Source organism: Gallus gallus, chromosome Z, assembly GCF_016699485.2.
Source record: "Gallus gallus isolate bGalGal1 chromosome Z, bGalGal1.mat.broiler.GRCg7b, whole genome shotgun sequence".
Classification (NCBI taxonomy): Eukaryota; Metazoa; Chordata; class Aves; order Galliformes; family Phasianidae; genus Gallus; species Gallus gallus.
The window spans coordinates 19,665,711-19,693,228 of NC_052572.1; the positions used below are offsets into that span (position 1 = coordinate 19,665,711).

Consider the following 27,518-nt stretch of genomic DNA (forward strand, 5'->3'; position numbering starts at 1 on the left):
ATTCAGTCCTGTTCCAGTCATGCAATCTTACAGAATAATGCAGTTCTGCCTCTTGTGCGTCAGTAGACATTGAGCTTAGTTACAGCAGACTTCAGAGCCCAGGCTGCTTTTACAGAGAGTAAGATGCACTGTGTTCACTGAACAATAGAGAGTAATTTAAAATTGGTTACAGCCACCTTTTTTCTTTCCTAAGCTTCTTATGCTGTTTTTAATTTACTCTGTTTTGCGGTTACTTAACTATACCGTCTATAAAGAAAGATCTTCACATTTTATGTACTATGCCCTTTAATAAAGGAATTATATTTGAAAACTGTTGAGTTAGGACAGTTCACTGACGTATCATGTGTAGGGCTATCAAAACACAGCACACTCAACAGTAATCTGTGAATTACACCATGCAGAGTGTTTTTCTGCATTAGAGATGAAGGTAGGCTGACTGTCAGAAAGGTCATGGGTGGCAGTTGTTCTGTACACCCCTCCAAATCCAAATGATCTATCTCTGTTGTAAAATCAATGCTTCTTTATTTTTTTTAAATCCTGCTTGTGGCAAGTTTTGTCAGCTGTTGAAGGCACGTTCTAGTCTATGGGGAGTAGTATTACGTGAGCTCACAGTCATTTTGGGATCTCTTTGGTTAGCTACTGATATGAACATACTCCTTTCTGCTTGTCTAGTCCTCTCTCACAGTTTTTGTTCTGTAGCATGTTCTTCACCTGTTGCAAATGAAGTCTCTGGTCTGTGACTCATCTTATAAGCTTTATCCTATCTCATGTCACTGGGAAGTTTTGGGTAGTTTGTGATAACTAAATACAATAAGAAAAAGTTCTGATCTGTTTTGGGTTGTATTTTTTCAAACTCTATTATATAAAGTCTAGAACCATTTTTAAAGGTCACCTGCAGTTCTTGAGAGACAGTTCATCCTATGAAGAGCCATGTGCATTAAGAGTGACTAATGTAGAGGTTTGCTTTTTTGCAGTTTTAGAACCTGGTTGCCCCCATAGAAAGATGAATGTGGGTTATACTAAGACATATCTACAGGGTATAACACCAGGCATTCCTAGTGCAAACATAGCTTTTGTTACATCTGTAGTTGAGCCTAGACTCACTGTTGACTCAATAGGTGATGTTGCTGGGCCTTAGACTGAGTTTAAATCAGTTGTGTGCTTTGAGGCATATATTGCTATTGTGGAACCTACTGAAAGCTAACAACTGGTTGCAGAGCTTAAATCTAATTTTCACCAAAAACAGAAACCCTTGGAGTCCGATTTATAGAGTACTTGATACCTAAATCTGTGGACAAGTGAATAGCGCAGCAGTAGTTATGTGGCTAATCACTTAAGGCATGTTTGTATTTGTTGGCACTAAAATGTCTTTTAAAAAACAGTCCTTGCTGGTTTCTTTCAAAAAATAACTGGTCCATTAAGAATGGGCTTTAAAAGGAGATTTTTAAATGAAAACAACTCTGCAGCTCTTGGGCTTTTTGAGTCTTTCAGCATGGAATTAGCTACTCTTGATGGTGTGTTTTCTGGCAGCTGAATTTAAGCTATAGGATTTTTGATCTGTTATCAATACAGTTTAGGCCTGTTGTTCTATTGTTATTATTTTTGTCTGAAGTATTTTCTAGCTGAGACGTGTCACTACTTAGTCTGTTCTTTTGGTAGAGTTGATCTTGTTCTGTTTCTGGGACTCTGACTCTTGGTCAACATTGAAGAATATCGACAGACACACTTACAAACTGTTACAACAATACGTGTGCACTACTTAGGAATCTACTGTTTTATCATACTCCCTCCTGAGACTTGGGCTGGAGGATGCATGAAATGCAAGCCACGTTCTTAATCTTGGATGCAGATACCATGGTGATAGCTGCAAGGAATGATTATACGTTGAAGGTTGGAATAAAATATTCTGCTTTATTTAGAAATGCAAGGCCCATTCACTTCTTTAAGCTATAGTTCTTGGTGGGCTATGATTTTTTTGAAAATAATGCTTTTCTCAGTATGGAAGTTCAGGGTAATGAATGGTGTTTCTGTCTCAGAGTAGAATGTGAATTGTTTGCTTGTGAATATCCTTCCAACCTTCTTCATGAATGAGCACTTGTGTTTGTGAGATTGAAGTTTCTTTTGTTTTACTGGTACTTTTGTAGTGAAAGTGAAGAGTTTTAACTTGTGAAGCTTCTAATTATTCTTCAACTTAACAATGAAAGAACAATGTAACATCTTCTAGTTTTGGAGTTTCAGACACAACCTTTAACCCCAAACAGCAGTGAAGTGAAATCACTTGCTTGAATTAAAAAACAATCACGATTCCTCATTTGCCATGCCTGTGTAGTTGGAACAATTCCATTCATCTTGGTGAGGGAGAGTTGTAAAGCTTGAATTTACAACACAGGCATCAATACCAATGTGTAAGTGGGTGGAGTTGGAATTGGTACTGCTTTTATTTGGGAGGAGTTACAGAATGACTTCATTAATTGTGTGTTTTCTTCCCTGTTACTCTGTTGTTTGCTAACCTGTCTGTCTGTCATGATTGTTTCTACAGTTTGCTTGGATTTCTGTTTAACAGAAGTTGATTGCAGGTGACCCACTTGCTGCTTTCTTTCTCACAGACAAAGGTGGGGGTTTTGTTTGCTCAACTTGCAGGATAGCTGTCAAGTGGAATAGTAAACAACTGACCCTGGCATCTCTCTGCTCTCCCTTCCGTGCTGTTTGAGACTTGGAGAATTTTTTTTTTCTTCAAGGTAGATATTGCAGGAGATTTTTTTGTTTGTTTGTTTTTTAAAAAAGGCAAAGATTACCATATTTTTAGAGGAGTATGTTTCCTAATTTTGTCATTCCAGTAAGCAACTTTAAGTTCTTTACTTCTGGATTACAGTTGAGAAATACGGGCCAGTTGTGTTTACATAGAAGGCTGGTGCATGGATGGAAGACAAGTAGGTAAGAAAATAATAGATGTAGGTAAAGATGCCACCTTGCATTCAAAGTTCTGGCATGTTTTTTTATTTGTTTGTTCGTAAATATATTTCATCTTCTGTAGTAGAAACAGGAATGTAGTATCATAGGACCGGTCTTTTCTCTTGTGACTTACACTGTAATCAGTACTGTAGTGGTGTGCAAACATTTGTCATTGTAATGAATTCTAGTGACACCCATCAAATTTATTTTTATCACTTTTGGAAAAACAAGTAGAAATTTACCTATATTGGGAACATGAGTGTATTGGAAGGAAATGGATAGCACATCTTATGTACAGTTGAGTTTATCATTTGCTGCTGTCATTCTGTGGCAGGAGGTCCCAAGCTGCAAGTCTGTGTTTCCTTGTTCCTACGCGCTGTGTAAACACACAAGACGGCAGTTTTTGCCCTGCAGAGTTCATGGTCAAAGGGAAAAAGTATGTATTTAAAAACTGAAGTGTGGGACTTTGTTGCTTGTATGAAATTGCATGGACAGCCAGCTTTCCTAATTGCTGTTAGGTTTCTGGGAGAGTATAACAGGAGAAGAAAGCTTGAAGCACAATAATGATACAGCTTTATAAATGTTTGCAGGTTTTCTTCCAAATAGAACAAGAAGGAAGCAAGAAAATGTTCTTTATACAAACAAGCAATGTGTTTTTGACTCAAGTACTCAACCCACGCCTCAGAATTTGAATACATAAATGTTTCCTTTGCAAATGGTCATGTTCTAAAATGTCCATACTTACGGCAGTTCAGGCAAAGTTCCCTGACAGTTCCTCTTCTCTCTGTTTCCCTCTTTTCCTTGAAGTTCTGCTTTTCTTTAAACTCTTGATGGAAAACCTCAAGCATTTCCAGCAATTACTTCTGGATGTGCAAGGATGAAGTCATAGCCACAACCTAATTGTCAAATATTCACTTGCTGGTTATGTTAATGTGGGTGGGCCTAAGTTGCCTTGGAACCTCTTAAGTTGTAATCTTCCTGTATGCTCTTCTGGACATCTTAACAACAGATGGAGATGCATATGCAGGAGAACGATAGAATTGCCAGGGTTGGAAAGGACCTCTGAGATCATCTAGTCTGACTGTTCACCTATCATCAATATTTTCCATTAAACCATATCCCTCAGTACCACATCTAAGCATTTTTTGAACACCTCCAAGGTCAGTGACTCTACCACCTTCCTGGGCAGCCCATCACAGCACCTGACCACTCTTGAAGAAATTTTTCCTAATACCCAACCTGAAGCTCCCCTGGTGCAACTTGAGAAGTTCATAACTGAGATGAAATGGCTGTTTCTACATCTTTTGATTAGAATGCAATGCAGAGATATTACTGTTGCTTTTAAAAGGTTGTTTCAAAAAAAAAAAAAAAAATTAAAAAAAAAAGGAAAAAAGACAGTGTTGATCTTGAACGTACTACTTTCCATTACCATAAAGCCTTCTTTAAGTTCATATATTGTGTAATGGGTGATTGAAGATGTATGACCAGGCAAAAAAAAATTTATGTTTAGGATTGTGCCACACACAGAAGAGTATCAAAAGTACAGCCAGAAGATTCATTACTGAGTGAGCTACCTGTATGCTCATTCATTTGCATTCTCTCCATGCCATGAATATACTTAGCAAAGTACTGGTTTCACCAGTCTCATCCACGCTAAAATTCTGCATTTCATCATGCCTAAAACTAAGTTCAATCCAGTCACTGAAGGCAGTAAGGAGAAGCTTGCTTGGTCTTGAGCTAGCTAGTATAAATTAGGTTCTCTAAAATATGAATTAATTAAGGAGAATTCTGTGTTTTACGAGTCCACGGTGAGGTGACATATTAATGGAAGTTAGGAACTAAAGAGCATGTTAATAGGTTTGAATTTAAATACCTAATCCGTGGAGGCAAATAGATCATCCTAGTCCAAAAAGCAAAGTTATTTGAGTCTAAGGAACTTGGTTTGGTAGAGCTGTTGGTAGAAACATCTGGGTAAAGTTGGTGTGGTTTTTTTTCTGTTTTTTTTTTCTGGGTTTTTTTTTTTTTTTTTCCTCCTTGACAGGGGAATAAGCAGCTAATCATCTTGGCCCTTTCTGTTCATATCGTCTGCCTCCAGTGTTCATTGTCATGGTCACTGGAAAGCAGTGACTGAGAGGACATCAGTGTGTGTGGGACCTTCTTTTGACCTGGCAAGGTTATGCCTGACCACCTGTTTTCTGACCTTGTCCTCTGTGACAAGTCTGTCCTGCTGTGACATACCTCTGAGCTTCCATGGCTTCTTTGTCCTTCTCTTACATAATTTTCTGATCTTGTCTGACCCTACTTTACCCTCTGACCTATGTCCCTCTTTGATTTACTTTGATCTTCTGACCTCTTCTCATCTCTGACCATCTCTTTTGCCTTCTTTATTTTTTTTCCTGTTCTCCTCTGTCCTGCTGCCTTTCTCTTTGATCTTCTCTTCTCTGACCTTATTTTTCCCCCCATGTTGTATCCCTGTCCCCTCTTCTTTAACCTTCTCCAATGTACTCTGAGCTTGTATTGCCATATCTGACCTCTCTGACCCACTCTGGCCTTTTTATGGACCTCCTCTCCCCTGTCCTTTACTGGTTTTCTCCTCTCTTTTCTCTGGCTTTCTTTTTCTGCCATGCTGTCTGGCATTTTCTCTCATCTCTTCTCTGATACTCACTTTTTCAGGCCTTTTCTATTCTATAATCTCCTCTCATCTTCAGAACACAGCTAACAGAAGCAGCCTACAGATGCATCAGTTAGTACAGCAGTTTCTGGTTCAGCTTTGGAAGCTTCAGGACATTCTGGGGACACTGAAGGAATGCATGGTAACCCTCTGAGAAACTTGAGTGCACCCACTGCTTTTAAGCAAGTATAGAGTAAGCAGAGACACAGTGGTGTGGGTCCGAGGAAGTTCTGGCAGCTTACAGTGAGTGTAATTAGCTGCCCTTGACCTAGAGTGCCTGGAGCCTTTGCTGTAGCAGCCCTCTGATTAGGGAGGATTCAGCTGCTGCTTGGCAGAGGCCTGTGTGAGAGCTGGTCCCAGAACACAACCATTCTCTTTGCATCTCATTTTTCCTCAGCTCATTTTACCTGCCCAGAAAGGGGAGCGACTCCAAAAATATGCCAGCAGGAGAAGGTAACGTACCTACCTTAAAGGACTATTTTCTAGCTTGGAAGCAGATGTTGCTGCAGCCAAATTGTGACAGTAGTTATTTTTTCATTTGTATACCATTCTTGTCTTCACCTGCTACAGTAACTTCTAAGGTCATCCCTTCCATCAACATTCAGTGCTTCCTCGGAGCGTGGGACAGTGAATTCTCGTTGCGAGTTCTGGTGTAGCTTTGGTTTATAGGTTATAATTCATGCCATTGCGTGGTGATTAAATGTTAAACATGGTAACGGGATTTCAGGTAAAGCTGGAGAACGCCACCACCAGTTGCTTGACTAATAAATATGTGAAGGGCTGTTCATTAAAGAGATAACTATAAATGGTTGCATTCTGTGAACAGCAATTAAATTAAAAGATTTGCAGCACAGTTTTCATAATGACTTGATCTTTGATAAAAAAGGTGGTTTAGGAGCAGCGGGACGGATACTTACTTTAAGCATTTGCACTTCGGTGTTACTAAGTTCTTTTGTACTAGAACTTCAGGAGCCTTTTCTTTTGACCATTCTGTGGAATTAGGTTCATCCTGGGGACCACTTTCTTCCCTAAAGATCTTTGGAGAAGCTGAATTACAGTGAATTTATACATCTCAGTTTGCCAAGGCCAGTTTCTGTAGTTTTGGTTGTTGTGAAGACTAGTGAGAGGTTCATGGCTGATGATCTTGCTTTGATCTTTACCCTTACCTTCTCAGAGAGGCTGCCCCCATTCACAAAGGCAGTCTGAATTGAACTCTATGGACCCTCAGTACCGTTCATTCGAATAAGGGAGTGGTGGCACTCCTTTAGATGCTAAACTTGCAGTTCTAATTAGCTGATGATGCTTTGTTGCAGGCAATTGCATTTTGTTATGAATGGTATATTGTAGGCAGAAAATACAGCAAAGGCTGTAACTTGAACCAGAACAGGGCTCTGTAAAGTTTGGAAGATACCATAGTAATATATTCAGACTAATTTATAAATAGGCTTCCTGCCTCTTCTTGTAGGGGCTTGACATTTCAAGAGAACAGGTTTAACCTATGCTGAAGGCTTGCAAAATTGTTGTCAGAGAGAAACAAGCCATGTATGCACTGAACCAACTCATAATGAAACACAAGTTGGAACATAACGTCTTTTACTTGAAATGGCACTGGGTACAGCTACGTTTTCAGAGTGCTTGGGAAAGTTTCAGACTGCTTCATGAGTGTTGTGGCTTATTAGCTATAGTAGTGCTGAGGAAAAAAAAAAGATGTTAAGAAACTGTTATTTTCATGTCAGATCAGCAACATAAATAACATGTGGGTTCAGGGTTTCTTACCATTTCACAGCTCTCTGTAAATACGTTGGGGAGAGAACCAATGTTACTGCTATATATGTTTTAAACTGCTAAGAACCTATTAAAGTAACTCTGAAGATTGGGCTAAAGTTCTGCAAGTATTCCACCATTTGCTGTGACCAGTGGGAGAGCTCAGTCCGTATATATGTAGGACTTAGGCTGTGGTTTTGTCTGCATTTCTTGCAGTGTCAGTATGGAACTTGCCCTCAGATGCTTCTTTGTGCCTTGACTCTTCTCCTTTAGTTGTGCCAGCAGAAGAGGGGTTTTTGTTTTGGCTGTGGCTGGGTGTGGTGTTGTGGATCAGAGAACTTAGCCAATGAAAGATGGTGGTTTTTTTTTTTTTTCCTAGTTGGTCCATTCTTTGCTTCAGTTCCATTTGTAGGATCAGAGAAGAGTTGTGGGGAAACTGGTGGCAAGCATGAGCGCCAGTGGTTCCTGCACACTGCCTGGTGCTGCCAGCAGCACGCAAAGCCATGCCTGTGGGTGTGTTAGCCTGAGGTGCTGTGGATTTCCCAATGCTAATCATAAGCCATTAATGGAATGCTTTATTACCTTCCTTCTTCTAATCTGTGCTTATGCTAAGGCAGTAAATCTGTCTTTGGGGAAGAGGAAGGGGCATCCCCTTTCTATCTGGCACACCTAGTTTGTCCTATCCAGCTCTTAAATTACATTAGGCCTGACTGGTGAAGTTTTTCCCAAAGAAAACAGAACAGCAGGAGGGAGCAATTAGAGTTGCCTGCCACCCAGAACTGAGGTGGAGGAAGGAAAGTACCTGACAACAAAGCATCCCATTCACCTCGATGGTTCTTTCTGGGGCTTGGTTTATCTGATGTAGTACTGCCTGTTAAAAAACAAACAATGCATATGTAACAGCCTCAGTGAATGAACTTCTTCCTACTTCTGTCTCTGCTGCTTGAAAGAAAAAAAAAAAGAAGAAAGAAAAAAAAGATGGAATGTACACTTCTCTGCTTCCTGGAACATACCCACGTTGACTGGGGAAATGGAAGAAGGGCTGTTCCCTCTGCAGCATCCTTAGGTCATTGCAGAATCCCTGAAATAGCCTGGCCTCAGCCCTTCACCTTCAGCCCTCATAAAGTATGCTGTCCACCACAGCTCAACAAAGTAACAGCTGTGTGAAAGCATCCAGTATCTGGGCAATTCCTCTGTACTACAGACTGTTTCAGGAAGTAACATCGCTTCCAAACTTCCTTTCATTTCTTTGTAGGCCTCCTGTGAGTGAAATGTGGGTTTGCAGAGATGAGAAGAGCTAGCGCTTCTGAAAGTGCAGAGCTCACAGGAGAAATCCATGTCTTAGTCTGCAAAAATGAAGTGTAGGAGTTCAGTCAGTTCTTAAATAGAACTTGTGAAGAGTTGCCAGATTTAAGGAGGGTGTAGTTTAGCACTGATGGCTGGTCTTCAAGAATAATTGCAAGGCTAGTGATTTATTTATAACTGCAATCAAAATAAAGATGCATATTGGTTTTTCTCTTGAAATGGAAATTCTAACTGCATCATTATGCTGAGTTGTCCTTTTGTTTCCCTTCACTTCCTTGTTCATGGGTTGGAGCAGTTTCCTTTCTCCGTATTTCCTGTTTCTTAGCGTTCATGTAACAAAGAAAAAGCTCTTTATAAAAGTACTTATTCATCTTAAGAAGTCCGAATGATTCATTTATTAAGTTTTTGTTGGTTTGGTGGAGATGTTGTCCTGTGACTGAAAGATTTCTCTGTGGCTCGTGTGCACTGCCAGTACAGTACTTCCCCACCGCCTCTGTGCTTATCCACCTGCAGCCTGCGCACAGTGTTTGTTTTATCTTGTTTGTGCTAGATGCTGTACAAACTCATGCTGCCAGATAGTGCTAGCTCTGAAAAGCTTATTCTCAAATAGTGAAGAAAATGGGTGTAGCAAAAAAAGAAAGAGGAAGAGGCACTGAGGACAAAGATGTGAACGTGTGGTTTCATGGCTAAATAGGTTCATAATTGTACAGCATTGCATAATCGTCAACTGGAATCTCTAGAAATGGATTATCTGCTTCTGAATCCAAAAGGCTTAAAAATAATATGAGGGCTGTTCTGAAAGTAATTCCTCCTACGTTACTATGTTGGTCCATGATGTCAGAGGTGGATGTTGGTGATATGGCAGTAGAGGTTGAACCTTCCCACCAGTATCCCACTCCATGTGGTTCCCATATGACAGATGGCAGCAGAGAGGCACTCTGACGGACTGGCATCTAACATGGCAGTGTGTATAAAGCAAAGGTGTGTCAGTGGCACATCAACACTTGCTGAACTGTGATGGAGTCCAAGCAGTGGATGTGAGCACAGCGAGGCAGCGGGTGCTGCGTTTCCGCAGTGGTGACAGTGACAGAGGGGGACCTCTGCTAGTGCAGATTGTTACGAGCGCAGTATGCAGGCTGTTGTTCATTGCTAGTGAAAATGCACAGCTGCTGGTGGTGACTGTGTTGAAAAGTAGTGTTTTGTAGCTGAGAATTTGCTCTATCAAGCAGTGTTATTGTGCTCTTTGTAGCTGTAGTAGTTTCCATGGAGATAAACAGGAGGCATTACTTTTGGAGCAGCCTTCATAAGACCCTAGGAGATAATTTTGGAATCCCATATTTATTTCCCTTTTGTAATGCTCCAGAGGGCTGTGATTTTTAACTTTTCTTCTGCAGCTAAAAAGGGATATTTTAAAACAGTCCAAAGATGTTTAAAATGTTTCTGATCTAAATTAGAGAAGCTGGAGACACTTAAGAATGAGGTTATTTTAGGGAGGCTTTTGAAGGACTTCATTTTGAGCGCTGTTCAGATAATTGTAGGGGTATGGTAAAAACCACTGAAGTGACACTGCTTTCACTGAGGGAGCCGCCTGAAATAAACCTGAGGAAGCGTTATAAATGAGGCTAAAACTAAATTATCTGCTCGCTTCAGATGTAGCAAATAATTGTTAATTGGAATCGTATAGCAAGCTGTAGTGCCTAATAAGATGTACTAAAAGTTCCTCAACTTGTCTTGTGTCGGCTAAGGTGACTTGGGGACATCACTGGGATGGCAGAGAACAGGGGAGTCCTGTGGGGAACTATTCTTTATAGTTCATGCACGTACCCCAGATGAGATCCCAAAAGGAGAGCCGAAGCTCAGCTAAAATCCCCTTAATGCTGCTGTCAGTTACCCAGCAGAACCATAGCCTGGTTTTAGAACTGACATTGTTAGACATATTTCGGCAAGACTAATGATTATAAATCTGTGGACTGCACTTGGTAATGACAGATCAGGTAAAGGAACAGATCCTTTCCAGTCCAGTTATGTACTACATGCAAAAGAAATAGTTTGCATGCTTAAAGCAGAGACTGAATTTGTACATGTCAAGAAAACTAGAAGTTATGGTCCCCACAGCAACTGTTAAGTCACCCCATCGTATACTCTTTGTGTGTTGCTGTGTATGCTGATAGAATCTTGGCTTAAAATATGTATGCTGTGGCAGTTACAGTAGCTAGGGGGGACTTTTATACAAATAAGCGCCTTGGTGCTTTGAAGGCATTGAACTGATTCATTCCATGCTCTTAAATCCCGGTGTCAGTTATGCATCCAGATGAGATGCTTCTATTTGTAGCAGGTAACTGTTCAATTTGTACGTGGTGGCAAGCTGGACAATCTGTGGAGATTTATCAAACTTAACGTGAAGGGAGTAGTGTAAAGATGAGGCGTTTGTTAGTACCTGTATGTTATGTGTGTGATGTGGACGGAATGAGAATGCTGTCTCTCCCTGCACCACCTGCGCATACAGCTTAGGAGCACGGGTCGGTGCTATGGTGTCTCTTTCAAGCTTGAACAAATTACAGATTCAGAATCCACAGCTCTTACTGGGCTTGGGCAGCTCTTGGGCAGTGTCAGTTCTGAGGGATGCTGATCGAGGTGGCTTTTTTTTTTTTTTTTTTTTTTTTTTTTTTTAGTGGGGAAGCTACAGTTTTCTGGTTGAAACATAGATACCCATTGTGGGAACCAGCTGGTGATTTCACAGAGTAGTGTATAAGGCTGTGGTCCTACTAGCAGTGTAATTGCTCTTCTTTGGGAAGTAGGGAGATCTGTTTCTTTGGAGTTAGTAGTAAGAGGTGCTGCTGGTGGGAGACAGGTGTTCGAAACGGTCTGTTCTGACAAAATTCCTCACAAAACACCTGAAGTTTGTTTGCTGGCTGAGTTAAATCCGATCTTTAACTTTGCTGTGACACTTTGAGCTCAGACTGTTTGTTTTCAGCTTACGGTGTCTACAGTCTTATGGCAGTGATGTGATGCTGGCAGCTGAAGTTATTAAATCTTATGCAGGTGTTTCCTGGGGTGCTCCCCTGTCTGCTTTGACATCGGTCTCCCTCACGGGGCGAGGCAGCGTGTATTGGATGTGCGTTCACCTATAGGGCAAAGCCTGGCTCAGGCCAGCACCGTATTTCTGTGCGGTGCGTCCCCCGAGAAATAGAGCTAAGCCTGATGGGTTAGAAGATTACAGAATGTTACAAAATAGAAGATTGCGAGCGTGCCTTATCAATGAGATCGGTTCACGCTGTTGCTGACACTTGCACTCGGCAGTGTCACGCGTAGCATTTCCCTCCGCTCTCACACCTCGGCAGACAAGAGTGCCGCGGACGACTGCCGGCTCCTGCGGCGCTCGGAGGGGCAGCGCCGTGCCGGTGCCGGTGCCGGAGCCCTGCGCTGGGAGCACCGCGGGCGGCCGCGCCTGCCTCTCGGAGCCGCGTTGCCGTTTGCAGCCTCCGAGTAGGAATGCGCTCTTTCGGCAGTGGTGGGACACGGGCGAAGCGAAGGCTCCTCCCGGCGACGGGGCCACGCGTGTCCACGGTGAAGCCGGCTGCCGCCAGCTCGCGCGGGGCGGGCGAAGGGTTAACGTCGGCAGCGGCCCTCCGGCATTATGCAAGCGGCTCGGTGAAAAGGAAGTGCATTGCAAAACGCTGAGCTCAGCCGCCTGGCCGCCGGCCAAGCTCTGCTTTCCTCGCTCCAGCTGAGGGCTTTCTAAGCTTCCCAGCGGCGGCTCTGCCGGCACTGCCGAGGAATGCGGCCTCCCCGCCAGCTGACGTAGCACGCGCGGTTCAGCCCGGGGCCAGCCGGCATGGCAGCGGCGGGGGGCGGCCCTTCCGCCCCGGGGCCGCGGAGCGCGCCGCCGTCGCCGGGGCCGCGCGGGGTGGGTGGCGTTGCGCCCCCGGTCGGGGCGGGTGGGGGTGGGGTCGCCCCGGGCGCGGTGCGCGTGTGCGGCTCCGGGTTACGAAACGGAGCAACCCACGATCGCACCCGGGAAGTAGGCGGCTGAGGGACGGGCGGGAGCCGCGGTTCGAGGTCCGCCTTACCGGCAGCGTAACCGAGTGCAGGAAGCGTTACTGCTGCTATTCGTTACGTGTTTTAGGAGAAATGCTGCTCGTAGAGGCTTCTGGCCGTCAGGGCGCTTGCTAAGCAGGTTCCGGTAGCTCCTTGAAGCTGCTCCCTTGGCTTTATTTTGCTTGTTTCTCCTCTGTCAGGTTTATTTTTCTGTGCTGCCGTTCCTTTTATAACTGATCTCACTGCTTCCAGTCATCTCTGGGGGCTGCAGAGCTTCGCGGCAGTTCCTTACCACAGGGCAGCCGTGTGTAAAGCAGCACCCCGTTGTGAGCGGGTGGTGCTGGCTGCAGGGCTTCATAGCTCAGCTATGAAGGCGTCGTGGAGCTGATGGCAGAGGAGGGAGATGGAGAACAGCCGGGAGAATCCCTCTCCTCATGGCTTTCCCAGTTCTCTCCTGCGAGTGTACTGCACGTGTAGGTGGCATCCGTAGTTACCTGTTCAGAATCATAAGGACAAATGAGAGAACAGTCAAGAGGGGACATAACGCACGTTGAAACTGTTAATAAGGAAAACTTGTTCGTGCGGGGCAAGGCTGGTTCACCAGATTCATTCTCAGGTGGTGTGGGAGCCAGGTCTTAGCAGAGCCAGCAAGGACCAGATGTCCTAGTGTGGGAAGTGCCCCTAAAACTGGTGTTCGAGGCACAGTCTGGGGCTGTGGCTTCCTTTAGGTCTCGTCAGAGATGGATTTGTGTACCGCTGAGGAGCTTTGTGCCTCTGGGTGAGTCGCTGCTGCGCACTGCTTTCTCCGCTGTCCTTTTCCTGTCTTGTCTGCTGGAGATTGTTATTACATTTCATGAGTGCTACTGGACAGCACATACCAGAGCGGTGCCTCAGCTTCTGTCTGGGGCATCCGAGCAGCAGTAATACAATAGCATGACTGCGACGGAGCCTCTGGGTTGCCAGTATGAATCAGACTAGTTTTACACCTCATTCCAGTGAGCACAATCTGGGATTTCCTCTTGAGCTGTAAAGTGACTAAGGCTGGCTAAATGTGGCACAGGCCGTATGAAATAGGTCTTCGGAGCTTTTAATGTTGCTGTGTATTGAAAGATAACTAGGTATATTGGGTTATAAGTTCTGAGTTTCTACAAGGAATAGGCACAGCATGAAGGTAAACATATTGCTACTTCTGAAGTTCGCTGACGGAGGTTTAATTTGACACACGGAGATGGATTAAATTAAATTAATTACACGTGGGTTTTTACAAAAACGCTCACATTCGTCTGTTTCCTTTTTCGTTGCTGTTTTTATCCCTTCTACCTTAATTCAGTTTCAGTCTTGTGTGGTTGGTTTTTGTTGTTGTTATGGTAAATATTCGTATTGCTGTTTCAGTTCTCTTTTCTGGACCCGGTTTTCAAGGCGCAGTGCTCCCTGCAGTCCCACGAGCAGTCCCTCATCATGATGACTCAGTGAAACAAACTTAGGTGCAATTCTGAGAGAGACGCTCTTCTCTTGTAAACCGAATGGAAACGTGCCCAGTATCACACCCACTGTGAAATCCGGTGCGGTGCAGCCTTCAGCGAGACAGAACAGAAAAATTGAGCAGTGCTGCAGTGCCAGCACCCAGTGTTATATTTTCTCTTTGTGCCCTACTAGCCAATGGTCCTGCATTGTAGGCATGTGTACCATCTATCTACATGGTGCAGTGCGACCAGCTTGGTATGAAGTCAGTGTAAGTATTCAGGAATGAAACACCAAAACTTTTCCACAATGCTAAAACAATACAGGAGCAGCCCCTTTGCACGTTACTGGTGCGTCCCTCTATGAGGAGGCAGAAAGCAGCAGTCAGATGGATCAAAGCTCTGGTGGATGCCCTGTGTGTGCTGGCTGCTTCCTGTGGGCAACCCTCCTTTCTTGGCAGGATATTAGGTAACATGTTGTGTTCCTTCCCTGTGTTGACCCTTTGGGTAAAGGGATTCTGGTGCTAAACTGCATCCTTGTCGTCCTTGTCTTGGGTTCTAATAACTAAAGAAGCATCCTGATCTCACTATTCTAGAGATGTTAACTGAAAGGACAGTTTTGCGTGTGTCTGAAGGAAAAGCGACTTCAGCAAGGTTGCTGTTAATACCAGTTTCTTCCCCTCCTTTCCTCCTTCTCCGCTCCAGGTCCATCTTTGGGGACTGCCCATCTGGTGAGCTGCAACCAGGGAGCAGAGAGCAGAGCTCTCACTTTGGTGGATAAATTAGGAGTAACAAATTAGGCAGCTACTTGATTCGGTAAGAAAACAGCATTTAACAGAACTCTTTCCCCGAGTATCATGAATAGATTAAAATCACTTTTAAGTGCAACAAAAAACATTTCCAGTGAAAGTGTAGAATTGTTTTTTAGCGGGAGAGCATGGAAGTTTGTCGTGTGCCTCCTCTTTTTTTTTTTCAGTGCACAGTGGCAGATCAATGGCTCTGCTTTGCTGCATTCTCAGTTTTCTTGGAGTGGGGGTAGAGATCCCTCACTATTAAAAAAGAAAAAAAAAAAAAAGGGTTGTTTTTTTTTCTCTCTCTCCCTTCTCGTTTGCTGAATCAGGAGGATGCAAACCCTCTAGTTGGTCGCTTGCCTTGTTGGGTTTTGGACACAGTGGGGGTGACAAACAAAGTGTTCCTGTCCCATCCCATTTTCAACGTATAACTTCCTTTCTTGTCTCCTCCTGCAGACGCGGGGCAGCTTTTCGTTCGCCTCTGTCTGCCCAGCATCCCATGTTTCCCCCACCAGGATGTGAGGCAGCGTGGCTTTGTAGCCGTGCCCTGTGCCAGAAGGTCCTGCGGGCGGTGCGAGGCTGGCGGGCAGGAAGCACGTTGGTGCACTGCCTCTGGGAGCCCCGCTCCAGGTGCAGCCCCAGAGGCTGGATGTGGGTGGCTGCTCGGCTGTCATTGGCTATTTGTGGTTTTCTCCTAATGCTTCTAATAACATTTAAATAATGGTATTCACAGAGGACTGTAGTTAAATGAGTGGAGTGGTCCCCAAACTTGTGTTAAATGCCTTTTGAAAGTGGTTTTTTTGTTTTTTGGGTTTTTTTTTTTGGAGTTTTTTGGAACTCTTGTAGCTTTTTGATTTCTGCCTATTTTGTTGTTATTGTCTTCCATTATCTTGCCTTACTCTTCAAAATATAGACTGCATTTCAACAACTCAGAATGTAAATGGCCACTTCCAAAAGTGAGACACGGGTTGGCATGGCATGGATGTGCTTTCCTATGCTGGTATGGGGCCGAAAGTGAGGAAATGCAGTATTCTGCTCGGTTGGAATTTGGTTAAAGAGGTTTTGCATCATCCTTGTTGCTGTCTGCTTCGAATGGCTGCAGTACATGCGATTTTGTTCTGTGAAACATGCTGTACCCTGGTTCTATCCTTGAGATGTGTTACAGAGCTCTTTTGTGCTCGCTGACAAATCCTCGTATCACGCTGTGGTACTTATGTCACAGAGATACCACAGTAGTGCATGGAGATACAGTGCCATCTGTGCTGCCCAGTGCTTTGAGGTCTGTGATATATGTAGGAGGGGCCTGTAAGAGTACTTGGTGAAATTTTGGAGGTTGTTTCTCTGCGATGCCCCTTCACAGTGTGCTCTTTGAGCCAGTGGTAGCTGCATACATCCCTACAACGTAGGTTCTGGTCAACATGTTGTGGCAGTGCTATCTGAAATTAAAAATAATACAGAAGAGGATTCACGTGTTCAGATCCACACGGTTGCTCTTCCCTGGTTGGAACGGTATGGCTGTTTTAATAAGTTTACTTCAGATCTGTGGGTTACAAAGCCGGTAATGTAAAAGCACATATCTGGATTTTATGCTGAAAGCTGCACACACAAAAAAAAGCTGTTTGGAAGCAGCTTCTGTGAGTAACTCTGTATTAATACTTTTCCGTGCATTGATGTTTCAACAAATAACAATTACAGGAAAGTGACAAAGCAGCATTTTTATGAGAAGATTTATGCAGCTTGCTTTTTTCCCTTGCTTACTGCTCTTTTCCCTGTTTTGGCACCAAACAATAAGATACTTTTCACAGGTGGAAGCACGAAGAAAACCGACTTCCCATGACTGTGTAAAAAGCTGTTGTCTCAATTTCTTTTTTGCTGTCTTCAACAATAAGGGCTTTTTGTTTGTTTGTTTTTGTCCTAGCATTTTACAATTGTACGTACTGTGAAGTAGGGCCTCACAGTGTGCAGGCAGTGTTTGTGCTGCTGCAGGTTACTCTGCTGCAGAGCTCACACTGCTGAGCTGATCTTTTGTTGAGTGACATCTGCTTAAGATAGTATGGGGTGCTTGAGTTTTTGTGACTCTTGCCGTGGCTGGAAGGGGACCCTTAGGTCTGCAGGCAGATACCTTGGATGTCCTGTGTCCAGCATAGGCACTCCTTTTGGCTGGAATATTTGGGTAACACTTGAAAGATTTTACCAAGAAAGAGGCTTGTTCACCATCAATGAAAAAAAAATCCCATTTGAATGGAACTCTAAAAAGCAATCTCTGCTGAATTCTGGGTGATGCTTTTTGGCAGGCGGGGACGTTTCCAAAAGAGGTTGCCAACGCAAACGCTGTGTTGGTACTTTTGTCTCCTTCCGCCACCCCACTTCTCTGACACGACGGGGTTGGCATCAGCCGTGCCAGCGCTGCTGTGCAGGCTGCCGGCGTCGAGATGCTGCTGCTATTGTTTGGGGCTTTTTTTTTTTTTTTTTTTTTTTTTGCTTAAAACTAGAATCCCCGTAACCAGCAAGCCCTGCTGGTGGTTGGAAACACCATCTGCGGGTTGTATTCCTGTCTCCATCTACTGGGAGGGGAAAATAAATGCAACGCAGCTGAACAGATTTCAGAGCGCTTGGGAAACCAAATGGCCAGGCATGAGCATCAGCTGAAAGTGTACCTGCTTGCAGTAACCTGAGTTTGGCTTCATTTGGTTTTGAAGAGTATTTGGGGCTTTCAGAATGTTTTATAGGTTTATAAGTCTTTCACTGAAATGCCATCTTTGGTTTAGGTGTTGCTAGTTGGAAGGGTTAGTTAAAAACCACAGGTGCTTTTGGGGATGGGGAAAAGAAAGACTCAGGGAGGTTGGTCCTTAATGCTTATCGTTATCTTGTTTGAAAGCACACTGTCAGTTTTCTTTTTAAAAACCCAACGTTTATAAATGTTTTATTTGTGCTGTGAGTATACACTTAGTTTATTAAAACCAGGACTAGCAAGAAGAGCACCACCGTGTTAAAGATTACAGGTCAGTGCAAAGCGTGCCTGGAACTTGTTGCTTTTGGTGAGGATTTCACTCTGAGTATTGGAGCTTGTCTGTGTGGAAGGAAGGGAGAAAGTTGTTTACAATACAGTCAAAAATATTTCTTCAGTAATTAAGCAATATTTTTGATTGACACATGTTCAACTACCTGCTTAATTTGTGAGGTTTAATTAAGATACAGGCATCTTGTGCTGCCATGGACACAAAATCAATGTCTAGTTTGCCTGAGGAAATGGCTATTTTTCCTTTTGGGATCTGGCTAAGTCTTTTTTTTTTTGGTCTTTTTTTTTTTTTTTCCCCTTCTTTTTTAAGGCATTAGTGATTCAGAGAGCAGAAGCAAATAGCCATTTTTAAAATTCATGTCCTCAAATGTTAATTTGATGCTTTGAGGCATAAATGACCTTTCTAACCAGCCCAAACTTGTCAAACAAAGGAACGATAGAAACAAGCTGCTTTGTTCTAATACAACAGGCTGCTTTTCAGGGAGAATTTCAAAACAATTCTGCCTCCCTCTTCTCAACAACATTAAATTAAACTTTGGCCTGTGCTACATTTGAATTTAGATGTGTATGCATCATTGGAGAGATGGTGATGGCATCTAGACAACCTGTGCAAATTGAACCATAGACTTCAGCTCCTGAGGCCCAGGGCAAGTGAATAATGCTTTCATCCACAGCTACCACAGCTGGTATTGCTTAGCCCTGGAAAAGCAGTTAGGTGTGGGTCAGGAGCAGAGAGAAGGGGATTTCTTGCTGTCAGAAAACTGAAGCAGGGAGGGAAGATACAAACCTGTAACTGTTCAGGTTGGAGCATATACAGCTCTAAAATATAACACTAAATATACATTTTTGTAGCTGGTAGGAGTTTGAGATTAGAATTGTATAGGTATGTTGTACAAATGGGGAAAATCGCTTTGTGGATCAGCACCACCTCTGACATCATAAGTTGTAACAGATAAATGCTTAAAAGGCCAGGATAAGGAGGTTTAAGGCAATACAAAAAATGAGTATGGCATTCTACAAGGTGATGTGTTCATTCTTCTACCCTTTTCCAAAAAAACTAAACTGTGTACCGTTCTTCCCTGCTTGCTGTGCTTGTGGAGTCGGAGATTAATCTCTTGGAAGAACGGCAGTTTTCTGAAGGAGGCACTGTAGTAGTTAAACTCTTGTCTAGGAAATGAGTTAAGGAGTAATAACCTGGTGTTGCAGTTCCTGTATCTTGTATAACTTTTGTCTTATATTTTTTGTCTTGCTCAGTGCTTACATTCTCATCCAAAGAAGAGAGGTTCAACTCCAACATTTGTTCCAGCTTTCATAAATTCTCAAATCTCCAGCAGCTGAGCTGTAGTGTAAAATCTGAAGATCGTGTTACCACTGTTCATTAATGTTTGGTCACTTGAATCTTTCATATTGGGGCTCATTTTATTTGGGGATGAAATATGCGTATGTTATCAAAGTTTTAATGCACACTAATGTGGCTTCTGCAGATATTTTGTTTTAGATAATCTTCTTGGTGCTGTTTAATATAAAATGGAAAGCAAAAATACTTGCTGGTTTATATTGTTGGCCTGGTAGCTCAGCTGTGCTTGCTAAGGGTTATTTTTCTGGTACATCAGAATCTATTCATGAAGGTGTTACACATTTATAGAGTTTCAGGTTTCCATTTATATTGCATGATTTTCTCATAATTGTATGACTTTCTTTTTGATTGGTAATGAATCACATGCTTGGGTTGTTTTTTCTTTTGTTTGATTTTTAAAGCCTATTTTGTTTTGATCACTCTTTTGTTTGGCCAGAAGTCAGAATTCTTAGTGTTCTCTAGAAAGGGGACATGACTCAAATAGCCTGAAACCTCGTATAGAGAGCTCAGATCAGTTCAGACTAGAACTTGGCCAAATGTTGTACCTACATCTGTTGTGCTGGACAAGAACATCCCGCTTCTTACAGTAACTGAGGAGAAGCAAAAATAAAAGCTTGATTTTTTGCTTCCAAAGCCATGCAGCACTCTGTAAAACACAACACGTGAACAAACTGGTGCACACCATTCTTCTCTCTGGATGAGAACAAAGAGGCCCCTTCTTTTCTATGGTCTGCACAGCTCTTCTGGACTGTGCGGCTTGTTGTCAGCCTGGAGCCTTTGTGCAGCTACAGGAATAAGCTGTAGCTGCTGTGAGGAGCTCTTATGTGTGCTCCAATTTCCTACCAGATACTGGTAGAAAACCAGGGCTAACAGCACACAGATCAACATAGTCACAGAAGTATGAACTGCGCTTGTTAATTATTCCATAACTTATTAAGTTTGCAGTTGATTTTGGTAGTTGATCCAAACTGCTGTCAGGCTGTATTTTCTTACACACAGACGCATGTGCTTTTGCTTTGAATCGGTAGGACCATTTCAAATCTTGACTGTGCGTATTTTGGGCAACTGTTGGATTCTCTTGTGTTTGGATGTTTGTGTATTGAAGCGAGTAGGTACCAGCATGGAGCTTTAGAGAAAGCTGTAAGCAGAAGAGAACTTGAAAAGAAAAGTACTTTAATTACGTGATTGCTGGCTTTCATCCAGTCAAGCATAGTTGCTCTCTGAAGCTGCAGCGTCTTTTAAAGAACAGAATCCGTCCGTGTGCTGTTTGCCTATAGGATATCCCCACAGAAATGCTCTGAAAATGCGTCTTCACCTGTTTGGCTTTGAGTGTGTTTTGTGTTGCCATGACAACCTGGTCACAAAAAGCCTTAGGCTTGTGGTTTCCAGGCCTGATTAATACAATGTGCTGTAATTAGGAATAGGAAAAAGCCCCACAGGCTCTTTTCCAATTTAAATATTCCCACTGCTCCCAAGACTTCCCAGCTTTCATTGTGCATTGTTTCAGATTAGTCATAATTGAAATATTTATTTTGTTCAGTGTGGCCTGGACACTGGGAAGAGTTGCTAGAACGTATCCGGGCTTTCAGCTGCTGAACAGCATGGAGTTGGTGCCTCCCTGAGAGAGTCCTGTGATTTGGGGTGTACCCCAGCAACGACCAGGGGTAGCACGTAACGGCATTTCAGCACTTTGCTTCTGCAGCACCAGTTCTCAAACAGAGGGGAACTGCAGATAACGCTCACTTAGCTTTCCATACATTTTTTCAGTCATTCTTACTGCCTTCCTGAAATTAGCTGGTGAAGAGTACTGAAATGAGAAAGAAACCAAAATACCAACTTTCATGTATTTAAGTTTTCTAGATGCACTGAGAGCAGTAGTTTGACTTTACTGTTTTTTTCTTCTTCTTTTTTTTTAAACTATGAATTATATCTTAACCAAATGGAGTTAGTTAATTTTTTTTTTTTTGACTACAGCTGCTGTAGCAATGTGTGCACAGCTACTGTTTTGGTAAACAAAGCCTAGCAGCCAGATGGCAGTAATATTTAAAAAGTTGAGTGACGTGGTTTGGAAGCATCCAACTGGAATATACTGTGCTTTGCCTAGGTACCTTCAACTTAGTACACAGTGGAAGACTTTAAATGTGTTATCACTGCAATGTCTTGAAAGAACAAATAGACTGTTATGTAGAATACAAATAATGCTTATTAAACTTGCAGTTGATTCTTCCTGATAGATGATCCAAATGGCTGTCAGACTGCATTTACTTACACATAAACAGATGTGCTCCTACTCTAAATCAGGATAACTATTCGAAATCTAGTTATTCATATTTTAAACAACTGCTAGATACCAGTTCAAAGATCTGGTCTTATGTAGATTTTGTTTTTCCAGTATATCTTTTCCTCACCCTCACTCCACACTCCTACTTTAAAGGTTAAAAATCGGTGCATTTGGTTTGCTGCTGTGCAGTTGAAGAGCTGCTACTGATTAAACAAGGAAAACAGCTTTTTTTTTTTTTTTTTTTTTTTTTCCCCCCCCCCAGGCTTTCAGTGTCCAAAGTACTCTGCTGTTCTCTGTATGTTTTCAATCTGTTGAGTAACTGCATTTAAAATATTCAGCTTACTGGTTTTCCTTGCTTCAGAAAGTAGTAGACTTCAAACAGGATTGAAGCATTCTTGGTATGACTTAGCAGCCATCAGTTTTTTGGAGGTCATGAGTAAGATTCAACTACTGGTGATGCACCTATGAGAAAACATGATTCCTGAGCTATTAAGCCTCAGAATTACCTTTTCCAAGACTTGAAGCACAATCAATAAATGATGGCAGATTTCCTTTATTAAAAATGGGGCAGATCTTCTGCAAGGCTGCCTTGCTCCCTGCCCCCAGCTTTTTGATATGTGAAAAGTTTTCACTGTGAAAGAGTAGAAGCAAACAGTGGAGCCCCATCCTGTCCAGACTGCCTGCTTCTCATGCACTGACCTTTCCTTGAATCAGGCATAACCCATGTGCTCTGCTGGTTGTTAGTCTAGCAGCAGCAGCAGCAGCTTTGGCTGTTCTCTCTTTGTTCGAGGTTTGCCTTCTGCTGGTGTTAGACAACCTTCTCATCTGACCTCCCCACTTTACCCATTTGACTCTTTTTCTTTCAAACCTCTGCTTTTCAGACAGCTGCAGATGTCTTGCAGGTGGATTGCACGTGCATTTTTGAGTGCGGTTGACAGTGTTATGCTCACTTAGGCCACTGCCATCATGCTGTACTTCACCGCCTTCCCTTAACACAGCAGTGCACAATCCATAATAAAGGGAGAGATGTGTTCCCTGGCCTCCACCACTGCCAGTGACTTTTCTGGATGACGAGTGTAAACACTACTCCAGTGCTGCAAATGCTAGCAAACTGCCTCTGGTGTTTTGGAAGCTTTTTTCTCTGCTGTTTGAAGTGGTTGCGGGGTGGGTCAATGGCATATAACTCCCCAAGTGCTGGAGTGAGTTACTTCCTTACAACAAAGCCTTTGGAGTCCCCAGGAAAACAAAGCAGAACTAACTTCATTAGATGGTTGGAAGCAGAGAGACTTGGTGAGATTATAGTCGTTTTCTTTCTGCTCATTATCCTTAAATAACAGTAAGAGAGGTATTCTCATCTTTTAAGAAACGAGTTTTATTACTGGAAAAACTCGAGGCCAGGAGTTTTGAATTCAGATAAACTTTGTTTTCATTATATTAAAGGCTTATTTTTCATGTTGAACAGGCAAGGAAAAAAAAAGTTCAGCAGTTTCTTTCAGCAAGTTTTACCTCTTATTTCAATATCAACTCTGAAAGAATAACTTAACTAGAGGTAGTGTTTGTTTTGAGCTGGTTAGATCATAGAACAGCTTTAAAGTAATTACTCCACTTGCTAAATCAGCATTTCATTACAGCGGTAGAGCCTACCTAGAACAACTTTGGCTGTAAAAATTTGGACAGGGAATTTTCATATGAATTAACGTGGTAAGCAGTAAGGTTGCAGGGACAGCTATCTTAATAACAAAATCCCTCAAACTCACCTGAAAAGTGAATAACACTTGAGGCTACTTTAGTGTTCATTCATTTGGAAGGTAGACTGAAGAAAAAGTGTAAAGGTTGCTTCTCTTAATATCCTAAACAACTTTTTTTTTGTTCATTTTTTCATTTTTTTTCATGTTTTTTTCATTTTTTCCAGAAATGAAAAATAATCCTGGTTTTAAAGAAAAGTTTGCTTCTTCAGCCCTCTGTTGTTTCTCGTGGTCGAGAAGCCTTGGAATTTGCATTGCCCTCTCATGCAAAAAAGCTGACATCACCTTTCAAAACAATATGTAAACTTGCAACATCTGTACTCTTAAAAAGAAAGTAGGTCTTTTTTGTCCAGACCAGTATTCTCTGGCAGGAATATTTTAAAAGCACATGAAATTTGCCAAACCAGGATATAATAGTTTATAATAGTTTCATTTTATACCTCATGAGTTTTATGTAGATGAATAAAAAATGTATTAACCTTTTTTTAGAAGTGTCTTGGTTCTGCTTCATGATTTTGATATTTAGGTTGTTTCCCTGCACAGGGACTACCAGGCTTTGTATTTTTTTTTTTTTAATACATTTTCTCTCTTACTGAATCTGGTGTGATTTGACCAAGAGGTGATTTTACTCTCTCTTACATGCATCATGAATTTCAGTAGCTGTGACTGACCTTCCTCACAGATTGGGTCGCTGTCACTCCTGCGTTTTGTCTGGGCAAGTCCACGTATGTCCCGATTGTCTGGGGAGGTGCTGGTGTGTCGTTCCAATTGCTTACTGCTTTGAAAAGATATATACCCAGAAAAGTGTGCATGCACAAAAAATACTTTTTGTTCTGTAGCAGTGTACTGTCCTCAACAGATCCCAAATGGAAAAGATTATCTGGTGGTTTTCCTGTTCTGACTGCGTGCAAACTGTGCATATGCATGTATGTGTCATGGGGATGTTGGTTTCCTTCTGGCCCTCCCTGGTGCAGCCCTTCCCAGCATCTGTGGTGCAGGCTGTGATCAGGCATGCAGAGCAGGCAGACCCCTACTTTGATAGCTGCAAGCTGTTTGTCAGTGCTGCTCTGCTTCCTAAACATCTCAGTGCAGTGGCTAATTTCCACTTTACAGCAGTTTTGGGTGCACTTAGTCCCCTGGAATCTTTCCTTCCCTGGGACAGAGGTTGTCTAATGTGGAAATGAAAATAGGGGGAAAAAAAAAAAAAAGGAGTAGGAGGAAAGTGTAGTAGGAGATCAAAGCAGTGGGCTGTTGGACTACCATGCGCTTGCAGCTGGTAGGAGCAGACTGGGTTGAGGCTCTCTCTGTCCGACAGGGGGTGTCTCTTGCTACTTCCTCATGTTTCGATTTATTTGTAGCTTGGAACGAGGAGAATGTACCAGTTAGTTTTATTAACAACCTCAGGCAGCCTTTGGAGGTGATTTCATGTTTCATAGCTCCCAAATCTAGCATCAGAGAGATTTGAAAACTAATTCTAGAACAAATGTCTGAATGCAAAATCCCAACTGTCTAGTTGAGATAAAGCTCGTTTTAGTTAAGTGGAGTGCCTTTTACCTTGCCTCACGTTCACCTTCCAACAAAGTGCAGATCATCTCTTGCTCCAAACAAAGTACTGCTTCCCAGGGGACGTCACCCCAGTAATGCAAAATACATTTTTTTACCAGACTCTTACTGGGCTGTTTTGGAAGTGATGTAGTAAGGAAGTCAAAAGCTGAACTCCAAACCATATGTGCTGGTGCTCACTGCCTTCTAGACTGAGCAATAGACTGATTTTGGTACGTGGAACAATCATATTTATCCTGCTTTCCCTGAGGTAGGTGTAGAGAGTGTTGATGGTGCTGTCTGAAGACAGCATTTGGGGATGGATGATATTGAAGCCTTTCCTGAAGACATGGAACATCCCGCATGCACTGATCCAATACCTGGCTCCAAAAAAACTTGGTTGTCTTTTTTTTTTTTAGTTTTAAACGTTTTCCTTCTGTTGAAGTCATTGGCTATGGTGAACAAAATTACTTGTAATTATGTAACAGAGCAGTACTACTTGGAGACTTAACTAGTAGGAAGAGTAAAATCTGGAAGATTTGGACTCTGATAGAAATACTTGTATTTCCAACGGCAAGAATAACCTGGAGCGGGTTTCCCACTGCTTCCTGAGATGTGATTCCCTTTCCACTTTTCTTCATATCAAAACAGTGTAAAAGCTGTAAACTGGGGAGTGAGACCCAGGAACTAAGCTGAATTATGTTAGTAGTTGCAGACCAGAAGCTTGTCACGTCTGGTTACCTCACCCTGAATCATGGCGTTTTTTGGTCTGGAACAGTCTGTAAGCTGCTCTTTTGGGAATCTCTTAAAGAACACCAGGGAGAAAGCCTAATAAAAAGCACAGCATTTTTCAAAAGGAATAATGCTACTTAAGAGAACATAATATCTGAAAAAGCAGGCAATGAACAGCATATGATTCTCCACATTGTGCAGCAGCATTAAATATACATATTAGTAAGGTAGCAGATGCTGTGGTTCTGAAATTGCCATGTAAAGTAGCAGCCTTTTGCAGCAGGGTGCTGCTCTGTGTGAGACTCCTTCACATGTAATGAATAGGTAATTTCAACTCTATAGTCCATGAGAGACTGGAGGGGCAGGGGAGGGGGTGCTTTCCAGTAACCCAAACCAGCAGGGTGTGCCGAGATGTGCTTTTAATGGAGCAGCACTTCAGAGCTCTTCGGGGTAAATTCATAAAGAGGGATGTTCATCTGTTGCCTTGTATTCAAATAAGGAATTACTGCTGCAGAGGCTCAGGCTGGCCTGTGAGTGAGAGGAGATAGTGGAGGGTTCCCTGCCTCTTCTGAAGTGACAGATCTCAAGTCTGTTTACGTACTCTGTGCAACCAAAATATTAAATAAAATCAAGGAAATGCATCCCCAAGAACTGGCACTGAAAAGATGAGTGGTGTTTCCTCTCATCCCTCTCCCAGAGTGTGTTGACCCAACTGATGTATGTCACTGATTGGAAGATCCAGCTAACAGGTGAATTCCATGCTCCTGTGACCTGGGGGCACTGTCATCCTGCAGGAGGTGAGAAGTATGGGTTTATTGCTCAGTAAGTGGAGGTCAACAAGTGTTGGATATTCGTGGCTTATTATTCTTGTGTATATTCTGTGTTTTTAAAAGTATTTTGAAAACACTTGGTCTAGTGGTATTTTGTTAGGCAAGAGACCCCATTTAATATTAAACTATCACTGTTACTTGTTAGAAAAAAAGCTAGGTCTATGGATTTGAACTCGGTTGGAGAATGAAATAAGAGTGTTAGGCACTGTACGGATCCAGAGATTTGGATGGTGGAGAGGAAAGGAGATTTCGAAGGAAATGGCCGATCGTGTTTGTATTTCCTGATATATCTCACTTATCAGAGGAGGAAGCCTGAAGTGAATAAGTAAACAGGAAAAAATAGGTTTAGTGAATAGTAATTTTTGCTGTGTAGTATAATGCGCCTTAACATAGGGAATGAACTGTCTTTCAGTAGATACAAGTAAGCTAAATCATGTCACAGTTATCCTTCTGGAAGCCTGATACTAGCTAAACAGTACTGTTCCTTCCGACTTGACTGATAAGGGTCAGGATGTATTACTGGGGGAGGTGGTGTGTAATTAGGTTTTAAAGAGTGGACAACTCTGTTACAGTATCTAGCTAGTTCCTCTTGCCAAGTGAGAAAGCAGGGAAGATTTCTAAAAGCAGTGGACATGTTACTGTAGAGGACAAGAATGAAGATATCCTTTCTATGATTTTTCATTTTCTTCTGAACCACTTAAAGGGATAAAAATCAATAGTCTTTTATGTAGGGGACCTGACTTGGAAGTATTTCAGTTTATTTTGATGAGAGCTGAGATATTGGCAGCAGTACACATTAAAGGCCCAGTTTTCAGTTTACGAATTTTCTACAAGACCAGTGTGTAGTTTTGGATAGATGAAGCACTTCTGAGTCATAAAATAAGTCTGTAGTGTACTTGGTCTTGTAGGGTAGGTTTCATGCTCACCATCAAGCCTAACCTTTGACTGTTTCAGTAGGCAACCAAAGCTAACAGTGAAGCATTAACTGCCCTTCCACTAGTGCACCACCTAACGGCTTATCAGAAGCGCTA

The 27,518-nt window shown here is 42.5% G+C and overlaps 1 protein-coding gene across 3 annotated transcripts in view; it reads left to right on the plus strand.

Moving 5' to 3' along the window:
• The window catches only part of ZSWIM6 (zinc finger SWIM-type containing 6), a 111,726-nt gene that overhangs the window by 20,094 nt on the left and 64,114 nt on the right, over window positions 1-27,518 (plus strand). Inside the window, exon 1 of one of the 3 annotated variants that reach the window (XM_040656058.2) lies at window positions 12,570-15,006. The exons of the other annotated variants lie outside the window; for them this stretch is intronic. The gene's annotated coding sequence lies outside the window, so the exon portion shown is untranslated. Of the gene's footprint in view, window positions 1-12,569; window positions 15,007-27,518 lie in introns of those variants that run through there. 3 annotated transcript variants of the gene reach the window in all.